Below are 25,251 nucleotides of genomic sequence, written 5' to 3'. Positions count from 1 at the left end.
CTGGCCCTTCTTCCTTTGCAATGTGCAGGAGCGTGTTGCGTGAAACAGACCGCAACGATAGGGAAGGGCCAGCTCAAAGACTAAATAGAGGGCAGAACATGCAAAATTTCCATTCATTTAGGAAAATGAGGAAGAACCTGCGCATGGGGAGGGAGATATCTTGTAAACAACAAACATGCCCCATCAAGTGCTAAGGAAACCCTTTTCACAGAAGCTATCGCGGAATTGTCTGGAGTCTAACGGAGAACACATATCTCGCAATCTTACGACCACACGTTACATATCACAAAGCACAAAGTGCAATGAAAGCTCAAATATAAAAGCACAATGCAACCCCAATGCACATACAATTACCACACTGCCAGATGCTGCATTGCTAACACTGATACTATTAAATGGGAGGATGTAGAGGAGGAGGCCCACAATATTCCATCCACAAACAACATTATTTGGGATGTCACACGAGAAGGTGTATGGAAGATATTTCCCTCCCCATGTCATTCTAGATCTGGTCAGAGAGTGGGTGAATGGCCTGGTATCACCCACCGTGTGCTCACAGGCTCTGCCACCACTGGTCAAAGTGCTATCAGCCCTACACTTCCTGGCCACAGTATCATTCCAGCATACCATAGGCATTGTGGGGGGTATATAACAGCCCACACAATCAGGGTGCCTCCGCCAGGTCCTGGGCTGCATCCTTGCAAGTGTGCATATGCACATTCACATGCCACATACACTGCAGGCAAGGCAGAGAGTGAGCCAGAAATTCTATGCATTTTCTCCAGGTACTGGGAGCCATTGACTGCACCGAGGTAGCGCTGCAACCCACCCCCCCTCACCCGACCCTGAGACACTGAGCACATATTCTGAAACAGGAAACATTGCCATTTCATCTCTGTGCAGGTCATCTGTGATGCCAAGGGACACATCATACATGTCAATGCCAATTACCCAGAATGCATGCATGACATCTGCATCTTCCGCCATTACCCCATATACCAGGCCCTTGTATCTGGAACCTTCAGAAACACCTGGCTGGTGGGTATCAACTATCACACACACAATTAGTCACATGACACATAGAAACACAACAAATTACAATACACGCAATTAACAACCATTTACCCCTTTGCATGGGACAGTGCTTACCCGCTGTCAACATTCCTGTTGACACCCATCAGGAATCCAGCCACTCCAGGTAAGTCGCACAACAATGCAACACAGATAGCCACTAGGGGAATAGTGGAGCGCAAATTGAAACTGCTCAAGTCACGTTTTCGCTCCTTTGCCCACTCAGGTGGGGTATTGCTACATGCCCTCCTGTAGTATGAAAAATCATTGTAGCATGTTGTGTCCTACATATAATATTGCCACACGCTTTAGCATAGCAGTAGAGGTGCAGGAGGGCTTCCGCCCTCATCCACAGGCACAACCCATTCCATTAGCAGGCCACTGAGCACTGGGACAGGACACATGCAACCAGGTAGTACAAACCTAATTCACATGCCTGCCAACCCCTGTGGAACACACACAATAAAACCACATCCCTGATGGCCTTCAATGATGCAATCGGGATAATGCAGCTTGCCCATAACAACAACCTGAGAATGCCTCTTGTGCTGCAAAACTGTGTGTGCCCAACAACACAAAAAGTACAATACTAACCCATCGACATCCATCCCATGAAGAGCACAAACCACTGCAATAGTAATTTCAAGTGGAAGGAAAAGTTACCATTTCACAGGCCCAAAATGCAAGACATGGTGAAGCTAGCCCCTGGCACAATGTCCCCATACGATGTGCCCTCCTGTGTGGCATGCATCAAGTGCAAAAAAGGTCTCACCTGACTGCCATTGTGATGTGTCCCTCTGCAACATTGCTGCTGGTCCTGCCCACCTCCTCACACCACTACCATGTACCCGCACCTGCAATGGGGAAAATCAACAGCTGCCCACCCATCCACTACACATGCATGTCTCTGATACTCTCAACATGCCCCCATCCAATCATAAAGATGCCCTCCAGGAATACCACAAAGCAAGATAGTCAACTACAGAATACACAAAAATAAATAAAAAGGTAAGGTAACACACCCCTCTCCATCAACATCCCTTGAACATACAATTGGAACATATCAGCAACATTACACATGACACATTACACATGACACATGAGAAGGAGATTCCAGCCCCTGACCCATGCACCTCACCAGCAATGCACCGCATACTACACACATCACCCAAATGCATACTGGTCAACTGGATTATCCAACCATGTGGATCGGGGCAGGTTTTTTGCATGCCCTTGCAATATGGACAGTGGTGGACTGGGATCCAAAAGAGACCATGGAAATAATACGCAGACCTGACCCATATCATACTTCTACTACAAGGCCAACCCTATTCCCATGAGAAAATGTGGAAACACCACACAAAAGAGGGACAGGATGCAGAGTCCTACCGTGAAAGAAACAGATTTCCCAATAGTCTATTCCAATCATGGCGTGGCCACCCGACATGACACATGTATGGAGATGGCATGCAAGGCTGACATAACAGCAGTGCAAATGTAATGGCACACAAAAAATCAAGCTACTGCATCAGCGCTCAGCAAAAACATGTGCACAAGAACATCCAGAGGAGACTGACTCCAAGTCGCGGATGTGGAACCAGTAACCCAAAGCACATGCATAGCTGATCAAGGAGACATGCACAAACAAAATTATGTAGGACAACTCACTCCTTCAGTGACAATGACCATCAGCCAAACATCACCAGATCACATCAAACATGCAAACGCAATGTGTGCCACATCGTGCCACAATTGGAATGCATATGTCACTGTGGTGTTGTGAATCCCTGACCACCTCCACCTATCACTGGGCCCCCGCATTGGTGCTAGCGGGGCCAGTGTCCAGCTGAGAGAATGTGGGTTTGTGTGCAAATAGTGTGTTGGGGCTTTCCTCTCAGGGTGTGAGGGCAATGGATGGGGCAACACACTCTAGATAATATTGGACATTTGTTTGGACCAGCTTAAGGAGTGTATGTGACAGACTGCACATATACATGTCAATGTATAATGGAATGTTCACCTGTATGTGGGAGGCTGTAGCACTCCCCAACAACACCTCAGTTGACTCCACTAAGCATGGCTGCACGTCCTGTCCCCCACACTCCAAAATTGTGCCCACTACTATGAGCAGTTGACTCACTGCTCATGCGAACACAATTGCTCTGACATGAGGACACAAAAAATAACACAGTCCACCTTGAACGAGGGCAAAAAACAAATACAGTCCACCTTGACAGGGAAAAAAAAAAGTAGCCACAAAAAAGATATGTTCACCCTGGAAAGGGGCATGGGGATAGTAAAAAAAAATATAGAAAAATAAATTCTCCCTTCACAGGACATGGACAACAGGATGCACTAAGAAGGTGTGCTGGTGGCAAGGGGAGTGGTGTGTGGGGACATTGGCAATGGCACTCCATTGGAAGCACCATCCGGTGGTGGATCCTGGGACTGCGCACTCTGACCATGCAATGCTAAAGCCTGGTCCTCATTGGCTATGCCACTCGAGAGAGGAATGCATGTATAAGGCCCGCAAAAGCTACAAGGTCCTGGTGTTGCATGTTACAATTGGCCAAAGAGTCATCATGCATGGTGACCCTTGACGTCTCCAACTGCATGTTGAGAGATTGTCTCAAGGATCCATCTCTTGCCAGAGGTTTTCCCTTGTGGCAAGCATTTCATCATGCATGGTATCTGTGTCTTGATAGCGGGAGTCCTCTAAAACCAACATCGCTGCCTACAGTAATTTACTCTGGGATTCTGCCTCTTGACGTTGGGATTCCCTTAAGGCCAACAATGCTGCCTGAATGCATTAACTCAGGGATTCCATGTCTTGACGTTGGGATTTCCTTGAGGCCAACATCTCCACATGCAGTGTTTCCTTCAGCGCATCACCTGCCACAGTTGTGCATGTCCCCTCTCCATTTGATGACATTGCATTTTCTGCCAGGTGATGGATGTCCCTGGTCATCTCCTGCAGGACTTCACCCTGTTGGGCACTTGCATGCAGCAACTGCCCCTCCCACTCTGAGTGTCCGGCAGGCACACATCCACAAAATGTGTGGAGCCTACCAAGCCGGGATGCCGAAGCCCGGGCCTGTTGCAGTGAGCGCACTGTCATTGGCTGGCGGTCTATAATCCTCCGATTGACATCAACCTCTGCAGCTGGCTCCATGATGGGCGAAGGCAAACTTGCAGACACTCAAGTCACCATTGACATAGGGCTTCCCACTGCCAGGCCCAGGGTCTACTGGCTCTCCTCCTCCAACTGAGTAGCCTCAAAGAACTCAAGGAGTTCCGTGGCATCCGGACTACTCAGTGGCGTACCCTCCACCATGTCCCTCAGTATGGCTTCCACATCAGATTTGGCAGCATCATCTGAAGAGTCGACAGACCTGCTGATGATGGACTGCAACACAAGGGGATTCCCATCAGATACAGCACACCAGGCTGCACTGGCGGGTAGTTGTGTCACATCCGCCTCATCCTCCTCCTCCTCCACTTCCTCATCCGATGCGTCCTCACCTGCACAAAGTCAGACAACATTATTCAGAGGCTTTATATGCATGTGTGAGCCCAAATGCATACAGACACAATAGTGCCAGCCATGCATACATCACACATTGACAAAGGGCACTGTGAAATCTGAAGGCACAGCTGACTGACATTCAATGCTCTGTGCAATCATGGAAGTGCATATCAGGTCCTGAAACAAGCCATGAATCGGGGAGAAGGCACCCATGCATACATTACATACATACATACATACAGACATGTGTGAGAGTGTAAAGCCTACAAGTACAAGTAGACTGATGGAAGTAAGTGTCTCATTGCTGAGCCACCCTCTCTAGGTCAACCATGCCTACTTGCTGCATGTGGATGTATCAGGTTAATTCCTGCTGTCCATACCTGCGTGCAGGCATTAGCATTGCCAAAATCTCCATCATCCCCTTCACCACATTGCCCAAGTCCAGATTTTTGGTTTCCCATGCACTCATGCATTGCAACTATGTGTGAGGAGAGTGCAACATGGACATGACCCATGTGAACTTACATGACCACTGAACAATTGCAACTCTAAATGTGGAATGAACATCATTCAAGCATCAATTGGCCAACCACTGCAATTCCTGCCTTGAAACCACCCTTGTGCGACTTTGCACTGATATTGTCGCTCATCCATGTTCACTGAATGCCAGGACCAGTGAATAGATAACTCTGATATTGTCCACTGCTTGGTGTCATTCCAGGTTAGTCAGAATTTGTGTTTACAGAGTACTATCCACAAGCATGAGACTGTGAGCATGTTGGTGACATGTGTGTTGCAGGCCATTAACACATATAGGTGCATTGTCGTAGATATACAATATGAATACAGTAATATCTGCTGTAAGATCAATGTCTACCACACACAGAGGTTAAACATGCACCTTAGAGGATCCACAGCATGTGGTGGAAGTTTCCATGGAAGCATCACTGTAGTACCCATCAATGAGTCAGAAGTACCCCAGACAACTGTACCACATGTGACAGCATCTCATGTGAAGATGTCATACATGACATGCACACATGGCACCTATCTGATGACCCTAAAAAATGTCATTAGACTCAACGGCGCTCAGCTTGACTTCATTTTGCAAAACTTGTACAGTAATAGTATTGCATTAAAATATGAAAAATCGCATGAACTAGTGAATATTTCAGATCCTGTTTTTATAAACAGCCGACACGTGTTTCGACCCTTCTGGTCGTCTTCAAGGCTGTACAAATTGTATTATATATGATTCAAGCATTTTTAAATACATGATACATAAATAATAATAATAGAATCATATTAGAAAATGTGAAAAATAAAAAAAATCAAAACCAAAAAACCATACCACACAGGATGTTGTCACCTGGGAAGCAGAAAATTCACAAATCCAGCAAAATAATGAATAAAATTAAGATCAGTTATAAGATATTACATAATGATCCAGATGATATCAATCAAAACTTAATCACTGCTAATTATTCCGTCCAGTAAATCCTCTTACTTTTGTTGTATCCGATCAAAGTCATATTATTTTTGTAGTATTATCAATGAATCAGCAGATTAATATATAACTCATTTCCCTGTAGTGAAACAAGGATACTACAATTGATGCAGGGAAAGATAGACCCCTACCTTTTATTTGCTTATAACAATTTTTAGAATAGAACAATATAATACAAATCCACTATAGCCACTCTTTGGGATACAGTATATCATCACGTATGGTGATAATATTTCATTGCATGTGGACAATGGTTTGCTCTTTCTGGTCTTTCACTTAATATGGGCACACATTTATTAAAACAGTAATCAATTTCCCGGATTTACTGGACGGAATAATTTGCATTGATTAAGTTTTGATTGATATCATATGTGAATGTCTCATCATTGGTGCTCGCCATTTTGCATACACTTGTGTCACTGTATTCATTCTGATTTCAGGGCATGGGCCTATGCGTGTGAGGCAGTTGCTGGTTGACTCATGCTGACTGCATGCTACTGTTAGTGTTGTGGAGACTACACATCCATTGGCACTGTTAATTGATGGCAACCCAGCTTAAAACCAGGCACAGACCCCAGCCACGCCCAGTTATTTCCACCTCTTCTGAGGCCGATGTGGCTGGGGGAGCATCCCATAGATCTGACAATGCTGCTCAAAGGGAGTCCCAGGATTCCATCATTGTGGTGGACACCTCGGCAGCAGTTGGACAGGGCGGTGGTGATGTTGCCATACAGGGCCCCAAACTATGGAGACCTCATTGGAGGTATCTGTGTTGATGGAGAAGGAAGAGGAGGCCATTGCAGGTGGGGATCCAGAGTGGTGTGTGCAGGCTGCCCACCTGGCCCCTGCTGGATGTGAAGTCCACAGTGGAGGGGTCAGCACAACCTCCTGTTCCAGTGTAATCTGCTGCAGCACTACCCACCTTCAGCTTTGCCTCCACCCGGACAGAGATTGCACTTCTAGCTGATGTGGCCATCCGGGATGAGGTGCAGCTCCTGCTGATGGGTGGCAGGCTGCTATGTGTGATGCTGTGCAAGCATATCGTGAGCTGTTTGTAGAGCATCACATGCAGTGACAGTGAGGAGGCAAATCCTGGAGGGCAATGCCAGTAGGAGCAGGCAAGTAGGCACACATCTGGTGCGAGTGAGGCAGGAGGCACAATGGCACCAGCAGGCTCTGGTGTCAGTCCAGGTGCACTTTATGAGGCAGCTGGAGGAGGAGAGGCAGTGGGCACGTGATGCAGCAATAGCCAGGCACAGGGCTGACATGGAAGAGAGGTTGGCGTGGGTGCAGGTGTCACGATTCCTCCCATGCGCACACCACTTGCCCGGGATCGTGTGGTCTCCAAAGTGCTCCTCCGACCCCTGTCTCGCTCATCCCTTTCTCCCTCTCCTCTCCGGGACTCAGGTGGATACTCACATGCCTTGCGCACGCGGCCGCGACTGGTCCGTAACAGGACTGCTCTCAGGCTACGGCCGTTTCTTCACTGGCAGTTACCTTGGCGCCTGGGATCACGAAGGACTAGCATCGGGCTTCCGCGTCGCGGGACTGTAAGGTCGCGTGACGCGCTTGCCCGATCACGTGACCCAGCAGCGCATCACGTGACCAGAAGCGCTCATCACGTGACCAGAAGCGCTCATCACGTGACCACAAGCGCGAGTACTTAAACACAGGAAACCCAGGTACTTGTTGCTTCACAGCTGTGCTCTGCATCCTGTTTGGCGTTACGTACTTCGGATCATTGACTACTCACGGAATCGACCTGGCCTGCTCTATTGGACTCTTCTTGGATTACCCCTTGGATTTGTTACTTGGTGATTATTGGCTTTCGACCACGGACTGTTTGGACTGCCTCACGGATTCTCCCTCTGGCACTTCGACTCTTTGGACGTCTTGTCTCACAGCTCCACAGTTTACTCCTGCTAACAGGCGGATAAGCCGACTACTACTCCTTTTGGGGTATTCAGTCCACGTGGGTCCCGGACCTCCCCATTAGGTTCATCATCCCTACCTGGACCTCCTTGGGTAAGACCTTTACGTTTTTCCTAACACTGTGGTTTATTGCTTATTGCTTGGTACTTAATCCACATTTTCTTGCAGCAGCTTGGGGTCCCAGAGGTTCGCAGTCCCGGATTTGAACATCTCTGCCTGTGGCCTCAACGGCTGCACAGAGAGTGACTTTGGGTTCTCTATGTGCGGCATTTGGGGACGGAGGCCTCTTCTGCCTACACGACACTCAAGTCACAACAGACTGTGAAGCCTATTGTCATGTAGGCAATGGAGGGGAACGCTGAAGATCCCATGACTGCTATAGTCCAAGCCATCACAGTGCTACGAGCCGACATGGCAGCAGTCAACACAGCTATCCATCAACGCCTTGACAACATACATAGTCTCAGACACCCTTTGCCCCCAGACGCGGAGTTCGGAGATACACCCCCTGTCACTCAACCCGTTCCGCCACCGGGTCCCTCACCTCAGAATCCCATTCCCGTGGTGTTACCCACCCCGTTCCCGCTGGCAGCTCCTGAGAGATACTATGGGGATCCCAAGAAATACAGGACCTTCCTAAACCAATGCAAACTGCACTTTCTGTGCCGACCTCAGGCTTTCCCAGATTCCACCACAAAAGCAGCGTTCACCCTTTCCCATCTGGCTGGTGTGGCTGCTGCATGGGCCAACCCCTTGTTGGAGAATGACAACCCGGCCCTATACGACTTCAATCTCCTTGTCACTGAAATGTCCAGGGTCTTTGATACCAGACACAAAGCCCAGTCCCGGGACCTGGAACTCCTGGACTTGAGTCAGGGTAGGGGTTCCCTCATTGAATTCATAACCCGTTTTAACCAGCTCTCCGCTGAAACCTCCTGGCCCGAGAGCAAGAAGGCAGTAGTGTTCTATAGGGGTCTCAGTAATTCCATGAAGGACGCTTTATCGGTAGTCCCTTCGTTACCCACTGCATTCCAGGATCTGGTTGATTTGTCCCTTCAGGTGGACGCACGTAGGTCCGAAAGAAGAGCAGAAGCGGGTTTCGCTCAGTCCACCACTCCTCACACGACAGTTCCTTCCCCTGACTCCTCACAAGAACGCATGCAGATCGGGGGCATCAGGAGCCCGATAACTCCCCTAGAAAGGGAACGTAGGAGGGTGGATAACGCCTGCTACTATTGTGGCACACTAGGTCACTTTGCTAAAGAATGTCCGCGGCGCCCCAAACTCAAGCCACAGGGTTTTCGGACAGCTCGATCATAGTCCCGGGGAAGGGATCGAGCTATATCACTCACACCCCGGACCCAACACCCGCTTTCGGGCGGATCCGCCCCATCCATGTACAAGCCACTCTGCAGCCCACGGCATCTGTCACGCATCCTGTTACCCTGATTATCGATTTGGGGGCAACGGGTAACTAAATCGACATTTCATTGGCCCATTCCCTGAATCTGCCCCTCGTGACCAAGACTAGGCCCGAACCAGTACATGCTGTAGATGGCTCTTCTTTGATTTCAGGCCTGGTAAAACAACAAACAGCCCCTTTGCTATTAAAAATTCAATCCAAACACAGGGAGACCATAAGTTTTGATCTCATCACCATGCCACAGTTCGGACTCATACTGGGAATCCCCTGGCTTCAGGAACATAACCTCCTCATTGATTGGAAATTGGGTTTGGTTCACTTTGAGTTGGACATATGCCAACATTTCTGTCTTCCCACAGACACCGTCAGCAATAACCCTGCTCAGGCTATAGCTCAGTTAATGGTGCTTGACCCGCAGGAAACATTATCGGATCACGTAGTCGGCCTAGTAGCGACAGACGTTCCCCAAGTCTACCAGGATAATGCAACTGTGTTTGATCGTGGCTCCTCCGAAAAACTTCCACCTCATCGTCCATACGATTGCCCCATCGATCTGCTCCCTGACGCTGTGTTTCCCTCAGGGCGGATCTATTCCCTCTCACCATCCGAGGAATCGGCTCTCCAGGAGTACATTCGGAAGGCCTTGAGCCTAGGGCACATTCGGCCATCCACCTCACCGGCAGCGAGCCCTATATTTTTTGTGCCCAAGAAAGAGGCGATCTGCGCCCATGCGTAGACTATAGATGTCTGAATGCGGTCACGAGGAAAGACCAGTACCCTATTCCCCTCATCACGCCCTTGCTTGACCTACTCACACCCGGTACTATCTTCACCAAATTAGATCTCCGCGGAGCCTATAACCTGGTCCACGTCCGTCCCGGGGACGAATGGAAAACCGCTTTCTGTACCCGGTACTGCTTATACGAGTATACAGTCATGCCCTTTGGGCTCTGCAACGCCCCAATGACATTCCAGAGGTTTATGAATGACGTCTTGAGTGATATCCTAGATGTCTACGTTGTGGTTTACCTCGATGACATCCTGATTTTTTCTCAATCTCTGGAAAAGCACGTACGCCATGTTCGTGAGGTGTTGTCACGGTTGCAAAAACACTCTTTATATGCCAAGCCGGAGAAGTGTCTGTTCCACGTTGATAACGTTGACTTCCTCGGGTTCTGTATCACTCCCGGAGGGTTGTCCATGAACCATTCCAAGGTAAAAGCGGTTTTGGACTGGCCTGTTCCTGCGAACCTGAAAGCTCTTCAGTCCTTTTTGGGCTTTGCGAATTTCTACAGGAGGTTCATCTCTGGTTTCTCTTCTATCGTGTCCCTCCTCACCACATTAACCAGCCCTAACATCCCCTTTCTTTGGTCTGATACACATCAGAAGGCCTTTGATGCATTAGAGACTGCTTTCACTACAGCCCCTGTTCTCCAGCATCCCGACCCAGAACTCACTTTTATTGTAGAGGCCGACGCCTCCTCCTTTGCTCTTGGTGCTGTCTTGTCCCAGGCATGTCAGTCCACAGGTCGCCTGCACCCGGTTGCATTCCATTCCCACAAGTTTACTACCCCCGAGTCCCACTACACTGTGACCGAGAAGGAGCTGTTAGCGGTGATGGACGCGTTTCGCGTTTGGCGACACCACCTTTTGGGCGCCAAGCATCGAGTCACGGTATTCTCAGATCACCAAAACCTACAGGATTTGGCGTCCCAAAAATGTCTTAACAGTCGACAGGTGAGGTGGCATCTTTTCTTCGCGGCATTCGACTTCCAGATCCGACATCGGGCTGGTTCCGCACATGGCAAAGCTGATGCATTGTCACGCTCTCCCGGGGGGGTTTCTCTGCCAGAATTCCCTGACACGTTGTTGGACAACACCAAGGTAATTTGTCTATGTACCCCCTCAGTGCCCTTAGTGGACGCAGTACGCAATTGGGTTTCCTTGCACCCCGACCAGTTATCAGAGTGAGATCCGGTATTCCATGATGGTCTCCCGTATGTGTTGAACCGCCTGTTCTTGCCCACTGCCGATACATGCAATATGGCCATGGAATGGTCACATGATGCCCCTGTGAACGGTCATCTAGGCCAACGCCGGACGTTATCTCTCCTGAAACGCTGGTGTTGGTGGCCGGGCATGAAGAGGGACGTGGATTGCTACGTCAACACCTGCACCGTATGTACACAATGCAAAACCCGTAGAGGACGCCCATTGGGCCTACTTCTCCCTTTACCCGTGCCTCCGAGACCATGGCATACATTAACCCTGGATTTTGTTACAGACCTTCCCCGGGTGCAGGGTTATGATACTATTTGGGTGGTGGCGGACTCCTTCTCAAAGATGGCCCGTTTCATCCCCTGTAAGGGTATACCCTCCGCTTCCGTCCTGGCCACCTTGTTCTTTGATTCCATCTTTTGTCTATTTGGGTTGCCCTCTGTCCTTATTTCTGACCAGGGTTCTCAATTCACTTCTCGCTTCTGGCGTGCTCTGACCAGGTTAATGGGTATAGATGTCCGGTTCTCTTCGGCCTACCACTCGGAGACGGATGGTCAGATCGAAAGGACAAATCAGACCATGGAGCAGTATCTGCGCTGTCTGATCCTGCAGCAACAGTGCTCTTGGTTGCGTGCCCTTCGACACACTGAATTCGCCTGCAACAATGCAGTTCACGCATCCACTGGGTTCTCTCCCTTCTATGTCTTCTATGGCCAGCATCCCCGCACATTGCCGATCCCTGACCTTGCGGCCTCCACCAATCCGGCCGCTAGTGCCTGTCTTAGGGTTCTGTCATCTATCCACGCCCAGACCATGTTGCATCTCCGTGAGGCCCAGTCTTCTATGAAGGTCCAGGCAGACAAGAAGCGTCTGTTAGCCCCTAGTTTCACGGTGGGGTCCCGGGTGTGGCTTTCTACCCGTCACTTGAGGTTAGTGGGTTGCAGGAAGCTTTTGCCACGTTTTGTGGGTCCTTATGTGGTGTCCCGGGTAATCAATCCTGTCACGTACCGTCTTGTTCTCCCGGGGTCGTGGAGGATCCACCCTGTGTTTCATGTCTCCCTTCTCAAGCCATGTCCGGCCCCTTCCCGCTTGCGTGCCTCTGCTGCCCCGGTGTCCCTGGCGTCCCCTGATGTGTACGAGGTATCCTCCATCCTGGGCTCCCGGTTCTACAGGGGGCGCTTGCAGTATCTGGTGGATTGGGTTGGTTATGGCCCGAGGAGCGCTCTTGGGTCCCCGCTATCGATGTCAACGCTCCCCGGTTGGTGGCTCGTTTTCACCGGGATCACCCTTCCTGCCCACGGGGTCGTGGGCCTTTGGGGGGGGGGGCTCTGTCACGATTCCTCCCATGCGCACACCACTGGCCCGGGATCGTGTGGTCTCCAAAGCGCTCCCCCGCCCCCTGTCTCGCTCATCCCTTTCTCCCTCTCCTCTCCGGGACTCACGTGGATACTCACATGCCTTGCGCACGTGGCCGCGCCTGGTCCGTAACAGGACTGCTCTCAGGCTATGGCCGTTTCTTCACTGGCAGTTACCTTGGCACCTGGGATCACGAAGGACTAGCATCGGGCTTCCGAGTCGCGGGACTGTAAGGTTGCGTGACGCTCTTGCCCGATCACGTGACCCAGCCGCGCATCACGTGACCAGAAGTGCTCATCACGTGACCAGAAGCGCTCATCACGTGACCAGAAGCGCGAGTACGTAAACACAGGAAACCCAGGTACTCGTTGCATCACAGCTGTGCTCTGCATCCTGTTTGGCGTTACGTACTTCGGATCATTGACTACTCACGGAATCGACCTGGCCTGCTCTACTGGACTCTTCTTGGATTATCCCTTGGATTTGTTACTTGGTGATTATTGGCTTTCGACCACGGACTGTTTGGACTGCCTCACGGATTCTCCCTCTGGCACTTCGACTCTTTGGACGTCTTGTCTCACAGCTCCACAGTTTACTCCTGCTAACAGGCGGATAAGCCGACTACTACTCCTTTTGGGGTAATTCAGTCCACGTGGGTCCCGGACCTCCCCATTAGGTTCATCATCCCTACCTGGACCTCCTTGGGTAAGACCTTTACGTTTTTCCTAACACTGTGGTTTATTGCTTATTGCTTGGTACTTAATCCACATTTTCTTGCAGCAGCTTGGGGTCCCAGAGGTTCGCGGTCCCGGAGTTGAACACCTCCGCCTGTGGCCTCAACGGCTGCAAAGAGAGTGACTTTGGGTTCTCTCTGTGCGGCATTTGGGGACGGAGGCCTCTTCTGCCTACACGACACTCAAGTCACAACAGCAGGAGACAGATTCTCAGTTGAGGGAACCCCTGCAAGCCCTTGAGGAAACAACAGAGGCCCGCCTGCAAGTGGCAGAGGTGGAGGGGGAATCAGTCTTGGCTTAGGCTTTGTCAGAGATCTAAATGGACTAGCCTGCTGACTCACGTACATAGTTCATTAGTCATACGTTTCCTTTCTTTATTATTTATTTTTTCAAGGACAATTATTCCCTTGCCCTTTTTTTGTACAGAGTTTGTATTCAATAAATGTAATGATTCAACCACACAACGCTTGCTGTCTCTGTCCATGTGCACCTTTTGTTTGTCCATGTTCCCTGAGTATGTCCTATGGCTGTTGTGGTTTTGGCTGCACTCTGTGGGTTATGTTGTTAGTGTGCTGTTTGCTAGGGGGCATGTGTGCATGCTTCATGTGTTTGTGACGTTTGGTATGTTGCATCCATGTTCGATGAATGTATGTGTTCTATTGCAGATGTGGGGAGGTGACATTTTTTGGGAGTCACTTGGTTTACATCTTTGTTATGCGCATCTTTTGCTTGCCAACTTCCATGTTTTGCAGTACAGGCATGTTAGGCAATTGTATACATGTTGTGCATGTGTGTGTGATACATGTATGCTATGGTTGACATGGCACTTCTTATGTGAATTTGTCCATGGGTGCAAAGTAATGTTGTGGGTTGTTTGTGGTGGTTGCCAGGCTGGCATTACTTTGGTTGACTTAGACATGCGTTTCACATGCGGGGGAGGGACCATCAGATGGCTGGAGGTGGCAAGGGCTGGTTGTCTGATGTCATTCCTTGTGCAGGGGCACTGCATGTTTGGTGTAGGTTTAACAGTGTTGCTTGAGCTCGTTTATGATTGTGTGTTTAATGCTGCCAATGTGCAGATGCATTTTGGGATGAGTGAGATGTTTCATGATGGTGTTTCGGGTCACTCATTGGGGATGGTTACTCACTTCTTCACATGCCTTGCCAGATGTTCCATGAGGTATGGATGTGTATGGTATCTGTTGCGTGTACCCATTCACTACTCAGGATCAGTTTATTGTACGTTGTGTTCCTTTCTGGTCCACTGATGCTTTTCTGTCTCACTGGCACTTGATTGTCAATGTGGATGTGCTCAAACTTCATTCAAAGGTATAGCTTAATGGCATTGGGGATGTTGAGAAGGAATGTGGTCTGACTCTGGATCACTGGGCTACACACATCACATGTTCACTTTGTCACCTGTACATCAAGGGACCAAAGGGTATCTGCAGTCACAGTATGGTTGGCTGTTGTTGTGCAGCTGAATGTGATCCAGTAGGGATCCATGAAAGAGGTGACGGTCCTGGATTCAATGGTAATGCTCCTAGGTGTTCATGTTGGAGGAGGATGTCTGTCAGGTGTAGTTCATGGTGGACACAGGCCAGATAAGTTGAGGTAGTTTAATGTTCCACATTGGACTGAAACGAGGGCAGACTTGTGGGTGCTGCCTTGAGTTAGGGGGTTGTTGCATGGATCAGTGCGGATACTGGAATGAATGTGGACTTGTGGGTGCTGCCTTGAGTTAGGGGGTTGGTGCAGAGATCAGTGGGGATACTGGGACAAGGGCGGACTTGTCGTTGCTGCCTTGAGTTAGGGCATTGGTGCAGAGATCAGTGGAGGTACTGGGACGAGAGTGGACTTGTGGGTGCTAGCTTGAGTTTGGGGGTTTGTGCACAGATCAGTGGGGGTACTGGGATGAGGGCAGACTTGTGAGTGTTGCCTTGAGTTAGGGGCTTGTTGCATAGATTAGTGAGGGCACTGGGATGAGGGCGGACTTGTGGGCTCTGTCTTGAGCTAAGGGGTTGGTGCACAGATCAGTGCGGTTACTGGGACGAGGGTGGACTTGTGGGTGCTCACTTGTGTTAGGGGACGGGGGACAGTTTAGTGGGGGTACATGAGTTCTGCCTTAAATTGGGGGGCTGGGCACAGTTTAGTGGGTGTATGTGGGTTCTGCCTTAAATTAGACGGCTGGGGTACAGTATAGTAAGGGTACATGGGTGCCACATTCATGTAGGGGTCACAGGCGCAGTTCAGTGGGTGTACGTGGGTGCCACCTTAAGTTAGGAGGCCAGGGCATAGTTTAGAGTGGTTGCTGGGACAAAGACTTGTCAATCGCAGGAGGGGAGTGGGAGTAACAGGGATTGCTGGTAAGTAATCCTTGATTACTTTTTTCCATGGGTTCCGGCGCAAAGGTTGTTCAAGCCTGCTATGTTTGGTTTGTAATAGGGGCATGTCGGGGCATTCCGGTCGCTATTGCTTTTTCTTTGCGCTGCAGGTTTCTGCACGAATTTGATTCCATGTATCGGCTGCCAAATCTATTCTTATCGTCCGAGCAATGTTCTTACTCGTGCTAACTACTTTGCACAGACTTAACACTTTTATTGTAAATTAGGCCCATATTCTCTTCTGGTCCCCCTAGGTAATCCCAAGGTCTTTCTAACAAAGTGTCCACCCCGTTTCTTAAACCAGTAGTATTTCATAATTCAGCTCTTAACAGCACTATGGAGGCAACTTCCAATTTACAAGCCTCAATTAAAGGAGACAAACTAATAGCCCTATATTGATTAGACGTACAATGTATGAAAACATTATTTGAGATTTGTTTTCTATGCTCTCATTGTAGTGGCCGAATACATCCCATTATTTATGGTCACCCCAAATATTTAAAAACCCTCACCACCTTCATGGTGGAAGAATTTATAACTTAACTATAGGTGCAGATCCCCCTTTTCGTGGTAAAGCCGGCCATCTTAGAATGTTGTCAGATTGCTTTCTTGCTCATGTGCTAATGAGCAAAGAAAACACTCTATATCATGGGCATCATTACTAGGTTTCCGGTCCAGTAACAACAGTACCGCTATGGTTGCCGGTACCATTGTTACCGGACCGGCAAACTCTGAGTTGTTCCGCGGGTGCCTTTCATTCCACCAAGTCTGCCCTGGCGGAATGAAAGGCACCCGCGAGCACAGCATGCCTGTAGCAACGGCAACATTATGAAATGTGCCAGTGCTAAAGGCATCCACATTCCCATTGGGCCCTATGGGGCTGAAATGGTAATGGTGGTCTACCGGCACCAGCACCCGCGAAAGGGCAATTACCGGGTCTGGCGGGGCCGGAATACCCCGGTAATTGCCCATTTGTGGGTGCCAGACTTTCATGCCGGTATGGAGGTAGCCTTGCCGCACTTACCGGCAAGGCTACCTCCAACCTCATAATGAGGCCCATGTATTTGTAAATATTTGTAAGTCCCCCACCTCCCAGACTGGACCAGCCATGAATATGACCTTTGTACACTGTTTCTTGGCAATGTATGTTTCATTTTCAATAAATTAAAACAAATAAGCAAAATAGAAATGTGGTGTACTTGATGGCCAAGATAAGTACCCTGAAAATGAGGGTGTGTACACTAAGGCCTGGTTCACAGAAATGCTTTATAATGGCACACTCCCATAGGAAAACGCTCTGTGAATCAGCCCCCAAGTGTGATTTATGTCTCAAAATTTCCCACTGTAAACTACAAGTACCATCAGTGACTACTCTTGTGTTTTGGTGCACTGGACGTGGTATTCAGGTGATCACAACAATGTACATATGAGTGATATGAACCAGGGCTAGGATGCAGTAAAATGGGATCTTCCCGCTTTTGTTGAAGATGCATCAACAGCAACCACCAGCAACTGCCCCGTGGTCTTTGCAGAGAACATTGCAGCTGCACCCGAAAAGGACACACACAGAGGTGATCAGGATCAGCATCCTTGGGTCCGAATGAGCTTGTGCAACATCCCCCAAAGTCACATTGCGTGCCGTGCAGCCGCTGTGTGGCTGAAGCAAGGCTGTCCCTGCTCATAGCCCTTCCTCCAGACTGTGGGCCTCATCATAAATTGGGTGGTGTTCTGCCGGTAAACGTGCCGGGACACCGCCCAACGCTAACAGCGTTAATGCAACTAGGTCCGGCACAATCCTGAGTTGCGGAGAGGGAGAACGGGAAGTCCCCAATGGGACGTTTTGGGCGGTATTGTAGCGGCACAATTTGTGCCACGGTAATAGTGCCGCAAATGGCCGGTATCTCACCAGATTTACCTCCAGCTCAAAGCTGGAGGTTAAGCTGGGTGACTTTCCACCCAACTCAAGTTAGGCAGTAATAGCATTACCACCATCTTTTTACCACTCCGCCCAATTTATGATGAGGCCTGTGACTGGAGGGAGGTGTTAGCATTGGAAGAGGAGCAGGCAGCTTCTGGAAAAAAAAAGGTGCTCAGGGCATTGACAATGTAAAAGCATCTACGCGAGTCACCTGATTTCCATGAAGAACCCACAACATGCTGTGCTCTTCCCTGCCCAAAGTGAACTCATGCCTACTTACTGTTGTGAAGCAACATGGCTCTGAAGCAAATAGCGACTCCATTGCATTTCAGATTCACAGGCACTGTTGATAACGGTGCCTGTGCATCCGGCTTCCCCATTCCCATTGAGCCCAATGGGGTTCAATGGGAATGGGGAATAATTTTTTCTGGTGCCCAGGAATGGGCAAATACCGGGTCCGGCAAGGCCGTAATGACCCGGTAATTGCCCATTTCTGGCGGCGGAAAAAATGCAACTCCGGCGGCAGCAGTGCCTGTGGCTACCGCCAGGGTTGTAATGAGGCAATGGCCCTCATAACGAGTATCGCGGTAATTTTCAAAATTACTGGCATGCCGGTGCTACCCATACCGTCATGTCCTGCTGTTGGAATCAACGTCTGATTCCGAGTCTGCGTGGCCGTACATAACACCATGCCGGTAACAGTAGCACTGGCATACCGTTAACGCCTTCCAAACCTCACATAGTGGCAGCCTTGACGCCACAGACACTTGGCCTCATTACAAGTATGGAGGTAGCCATGCCGCTATTAGCGACATGGCTACCCCCATACCGGCTACCGGGTCCGGGTTCACGGAATGGGGAAGTACCGGGCCATTCTGACCATTTGAGGGCCCGGTAATTCCCCTTCCCGGGAACCCGGACCCAGTACATCCCCATTCCCATTCGAGCCCCCATAGGGCTCAATGGGAATGGGGAGGATGCAAACAACGGGCCCGTTGTTTGCATCCTGGTCTGCTCACGGGACCCGCAAAGGATGCCTGGTGAAACCAGGCATCCTTAGCGGGTCCCGCTTGGAGAACTTGTATTGGGGTGGTAGAGGGATAATGGGGCCGGCATCCCTACCGGTCCGGTTATCCCTCTACTGCATACCTCGTAATGAGGCCCACTGACCCCGGCACCGAACACCCCGTAAACAATTATACCGGTAATACCAGCACCGGAAGCAACGTCATCGTGCCGGAACGGGAAATCCACTGGCGCCCATCTTGAAAAACACAATCCATTGCAATCCTCCACCTACAGGAGTTGGACAGAGCTGCTGATTGCTAAGGACCATCAGAGAAAAGGTCAGGGACACAAGGGACCGTCCGACGGCGAAAACCACGGTTCAGCGAGCCTGAACTAAACATGCTGGCTGACACTCTTGTTGCAAACGCTGGTGAGGTCTTTGGAGGAGACTTGCGCAGGCCCGCACAGTTAAGGAAAAAGGCCATATGGACCGACGTCGCATCCAAAGTGTCAGCAGTGGGCACAACCCTGCGGACCATCAAGGACTGCAGGAAAATGTGGGATGACCTGCGCCTCAGAGTACATAACCTCCTTGCAGTGGAGCACAGTCAGGGGTAGGCCACAGGAGGCAGACCACAATCACCCCTGAAATTGCAGGCATGGGAGGAAAGATGTGCCTCCATAATCAACATGGACAGCATTGAGGGGGTCGGAGAGGCGGAGGCCGGTGCAACATCGTCTGGAGATGCCGGTGAGTGACCATGACTAACATCCCAAGTCCAAGAAATGTGCCCCCATTGTCATTCATGCCTTCCGTATGACAAGTGAGGGCCACCAGATACCTGCCACCCCACAGCACACCAACAAGACCATTGCACATAAACATGCCCCCACCATTAAGAATGGCAACAAACCCTACAGACACACACCACATGTCCCCTGCAATGCAGACAGACCCACCATCAGCATGCGCAGACATACATCACTGAGTACAACATGCCCTCTGCCTCATGCCAACACATGGTCCAATTGACCTCAGACCAAGACGCGTGCATCATTGCCACCAGTCACAATATTTCCCCCTTCCCCTCACTGCAGACACCACATCATTGCCCCTACGTATACGAGCATACCACATCCCCCATCACAGGCAGACTACACATGTCCACAATCCAAGGGGACATGTACACGACTGTTAGGAAAGATTTCATAATTGTATGTAATTTTACCTCCAAGTGTACACCCCTAAACGTTTTGCTGCTGTTTAGACACCATAGACTGAAATTGCCAGGGAAGCACAGCCTTCAGCTGCACTCCTCTGGGCGTTCGCTCACTTTTTATGGGGAAACGGACATGCCCTTAAGACAGTCAGTACTGGGAGACTTTGGGCCTCATTCCGAGGCTGGAGGTAAGGGTTAACGGTCACCGTTAATGGCAACGGTGACCGTTAACACTTACCACCATATTCCGAGTTCCCTTTTGCGGGTTGGCATTTAACGCCTGCTTTTAGCAGGCGTTAAAAATCCAACCCGCAAAGGGACCTTGGAGTAAATTACGGCACCGTAATTTACGGTGCCGTAATTTACTCCTTCCCCATTCCCATTGAGCCCTATGGGGGCAGGAATGGGGATGGGGAACCGGTATGGTGAATGGGGAATTACCGGTCCCTCCAACCTTGGAATGGACCGGTAATTACTCCATTCACCATGCCGGATTTCCATGGAGTAAATAGCTCCATGGTTGCTTACCATGGTGCTATTTACTCCATGGATAGCGCCAGCCTCGGAATGAGGCCCTTTGTTTCCCTTAGTCCTTTTCCCCTGTTGCAACTTTTCTGCAACATGTAACAAGTATACGATGTACCTTCCAGTACAGTGTACTTGGGTCTGTAGTCATTTTCCAAAGGCCATAGATAATCTCCATGGAATTGTTGTGAGATGTGCAGATGTGTAAGGGACAGGGCTGGTGGCAGCTATCTTTTGCATTATTATTAACCCTTTTCTGCCATGTTAACCATATTAACCGCGTTTGGCATAAATAGGTGGCCTGGCTCCAAAATGACCATGCCACGAGATTCTTTGTCCCTCTGCATCTGGTCATCCTAGAAGGTCTGCGAATATGCTTCGACCCATTGGAATAGTGGGACCAACTACCCTCGGCACCTTCATCAAAACCTGCAAGTAAGCTTTCTCTGAAGTGCCCCTGGGCCAACCAGTGGACTGACCAGCTTCCCCAGTTGCTTTGCTCTGTCACCGCCGCCGTTTCGAGGAGGCCCTCAAAATGTGGTATACTGCTGCTCTGTGTCCACGGCACCCTCACATAAATTCTGTTCACTTGGGGTTCCCAGGTCTGAAGTGAGACGAGTGCGCCAGGACCGGAGCATATGCAGTTACTGTGTTGCCCTGCCGCTGCAACAATCTTTGCAAGTGTGCTGCATTTGTGACCCTCTTGCCCCTGAACCATGCTGCAATGAAACCAGGTCGATCCATTCACCCAGAGCGGAGAAATCGCCACTGTCCCGTTTGGGAATCCTCACTGTATCTCAGGAACTGAAAGTCGCAGAGACGTCCTTTTGTGTCGCGTTCGAACCTGCAAGCGAAGTGGACTGAACTGGCGAAGTTTGGGTCCGAGAGAGCCTGGGACCGGTGAGTACTTCAAACACTAACTGGTGACCCTTAGTGCAAGGGCCCATTTTTACGCACAAGTGGCCTCTGAGGGTCCCTCTCCTTTCCACTGCTAGTGCAAACTAGCGACTCCATCCCACACTCTGGAACTGCCTCTGCCTTCAAGTGGAGGTCCTACCTGAAAAGTGGGAACTTATTCTTCATGGCCTCATCCACCTTCCTGAGCTGCTAGAGACCCCTTAATAGACCCCGTTTTGCCCATTGGAACAACCGTGTGCGCTTGCATTGCATGTACTATTGAGCACAAGGCTCCTCTCTTCTAAATGCTTGGACTGCCTCTTAGTTAGGTGTGTTGCTGATGTCGAAGGGTCCTATAGACTACCTGCACTGCCTTTTTCCTTCCCATCTAGGTTGTAGACATATTTCATGCATTTAACTCTTTAGACCCAATGGTCTTGCATTGTATTGATAGTGTTGTGTTGATTTACTTAGTATTGCTGTGATTCTTATGCTATGGTCTGAGTTACAAAGGCCTTGTAATAAATGTGTCTATATTTTTGATATAACACCTGTCTGGGGGTAATTTGTAAGTGTCCTTGCTTTGTGTGCTCATTGAGGTCTTTCAGTCACCCTCACCCCTCTTGAGACTTAGTCTTGACCGCCTGCCATAGCTACCTTGATTGGTCTGGCTTGTACAGAGGTTACCCTCTTCCAACAAACTAGGCTGGCCTTCTGAACCTCTGCCCACCAGGGCAGAGTTCATAAATCCATCTTAACAACGACACCCTTGGCAGAACACAACAGTGCCCCATCCAACATGCACATCCCAATCCATGGCCACATATCAGTACGTCTCCGCATAGCTCCACCCCCAATCATGTGTGCAGCATGTCACAGCCTACACCATCAGCACGAAGATGCACATGAATGTGAATTGTACCAAGTCTGATGCATGTCACATGGATATACACCCAACAGTAATGCTCTGCTGCACTGTCGCCCACAGGCACCTCATCAGGAAGCGAGGGCGAGCTCGCCACTATGCCAACAACCACCACTGCATGTCGACACAGCAAAAAAAGCACCCCCAGCAGCCAGGAGCCAGGAACCAGTGGCAGTAGACGTGAGTCTACGGCCTCAACTGCATATCCCCCTGCCACCACCACACACCTGCCAGCCAGAAGAAGAAGGCAAAAACACCTACTGTCAGTCATCAGCAGCATAGAACAACAGCAGTGGCAGACCCAGCATGTCACCCCAGGACACCTGTCGTGAGACCAGCGCCTCCACAACCTGAACCGGTGACACCAGAAATGGACATGGCCGAAGACCCACAATCACCATCCCTGAGCATGCCCGCCGATCCACTATCCCCAATTCCAAGCATGCCTGACCTTGAGGACTCGGCAACACACACCCATCCACCAAACATGGGAAGGTCAACGCATAATGCAGGTGCACGCGGCACTGTAGAGGTCACTGGCCCCGGAAACAATGGCAATGTCCTCCAGGATGAGGAGCCTGTATTCAGCCCATCAGGTCCCTGCAGCCCACCACCCATGCCCCTGGCTGGACTCCGCCACATCCGCGATATTGAGGGTCGTCTCAGCCGGACAGAGGAGCGGCAGGAGGCCATGTATGCCCTTGTGAGCCACTACATCACTGAAGCGGAGCTCACCAGGCAGACTATGCAGGACCACACCCGCAACACTTCACGGATGCTAGGCCGGGCGACAGAGGCAGTTTACCAACTGGCCCAAAGAGTGCGGAGGGAGAATGAGATCATGTCCTCGATGGCTGAATACATAAATCTGCTGGTCACTGCTATTGCCGAAACAACGGCACATCATCATGCCACCAGTGGATTCTGCCAGCGCCACACCAAGCCCATCAACCCAGGGGAGCCCTGTGCGGCACTCACAGAGAATCACACGTTTTGCAGGGGCCTCAACCACCTGCACCAAAAAGTCGATGCAAGTAGGCCTTGAACTACAGTGCGTGGTAGGATCTAGTTGTTGGGGAAGGGATGTTGGGGCAATGGTGGATGCGACAGTGGACTTGGGGGAGGTGTTTGTGGGGTGGGTTTGGATCTTTGTTACCGGCGGAGGGTGTGTTGGGGCCTTGTTTGTGGGGCTGTTGGGGTTTTGGGAGTTCATACATCCACAAGTAGATAGATGTGTATGTTGAATATTGTCATGATGTACATGGTTCAGCAAATATGAATACACTGGTGTTGCAAGAAAGATATTTGTCTGGACATTCATTCTTGAGTGTGTAAGGATTTAATGATACACAGTGCACGTCACCCAGTGTGACCCACACCCATTCCCATGTGTCAAAAATGTCAACAAAAATCATTTGCAACCAATGCTTGCCGTGTGGCCTGTCCATCATGGCCATGGTGTTGTGGAGGGATTCCAGCATCCTCATCCTCATCATCATCATCCGGGGGCATCATGTCCATATCTGGGGTCAGATGTACATTACAACGGATGCACATGTTGTGCAACATTGCACAAACCATCACAATGTGGCCCACCCCCTTGGGACCATAGAAGAGGGCACCCCCAGACCTGCTAAGGCAGCGGAACCAACTCTTCAGCAGCCCAAATGTCTGTTCGATAGTCACGCGAGTCCGTGCATGGGAGCAATTGTAGGCCTCTTCATGTTGGTTGCGTGGATGCCTATTTGGGGTTAGCAGCCAGCCCATCAGGGGATACCTAGCATCACCTGCATGTTGGCGAGAGAAAGGGTACCTGTGATGATTTGCGTCATGTACCCCTCCTGGTTGTGGCTATGTGTTTTGCCAGGGTTCAAGGGGAATTCATTCATTCAGTGTGCACTTGTGCTCCAGGATGAAGCAGTGATGTGCTATGTTCACTCCCCCCCCATAGCCCATCCTGCAGGCAGGTTCCGAGTGCTACCAACAAACCCCCCCCATCATTACCCCACATGGCCCACCCTGCAGGCAGGTTCCCTGTGCTGCCAACAATCCTCCCCCAAATCATCAAAGAGTATGCGCCTGTGGTCAGACTCACCCAACAGCCATGTATGAGGTCCAGCATGTCGATCCATGTAGTGGGGCAAGGTTGAGTTCCGCAGGACCATTGCGTCATGTGTGGAGCCTCGGTATCTTGCACAGCAGTGTGATATTATTTGGCTGGCATCACACACCATCTGTATGTTTAGCGAATGGTACTGCTTTCTGTTGCGGTAAACCACCTCAACGGCATGCTGCACCACCAGCTCCAGATGTGTACAGTCTATCGCACCAATTATGTTGGGCATGCCTTGCTATCGCACGGAATTCACCTTTGGTCGCATTGAACTCCGCTGCAGTCCGTGGTATGCTGTTGGGGTCATGTACATGTTTGAGGAGTGCTTTGAGTACCTGCATCAGCACACGGGAGAAGCAGGGTTGTGATATCCCATGCAGTTGGCCCACTGTGTGCTGATAGATTCCTGTTGTCAAAAAGTGGAGCACACACACTACCTTCAGCAGGGGGGGGTAGCTGTCCGTATGTTGATGACGCTCACAAGGTCTTTGTGTATGAGGTCCACTAGTGTGGTGATGGTGTCCCTGTCCAGCCAGTACAGGGTTTGGATTTGTGCAGGAGTTAGGGTGAATGGGCTGGCACGTTGGCAGGGGATTGTTGGAAGCCTGCGGGGCACAATGGGCTGCACATCGGGCATGTGCTATCCCCTTCTTGCCCTCCTTCTCCTCCGGCGCATTCGCTGCATGGCCTGGCTCACTACCTCCTCATAGAATA

This window comes from Ambystoma mexicanum, chromosome 3p (genome assembly GCF_040938575.1).
Source record: "Ambystoma mexicanum isolate Mex_15411 chromosome 3p, UKY_AmexF1_1, whole genome shotgun sequence".
NCBI lineage: Eukaryota > Metazoa > Chordata > Amphibia > Caudata > Ambystomatidae > Ambystoma > Ambystoma mexicanum.
The sequence above is the reverse complement of the archived record's forward strand: the minus strand, read 5'-3'. Positions refer to the sequence as shown.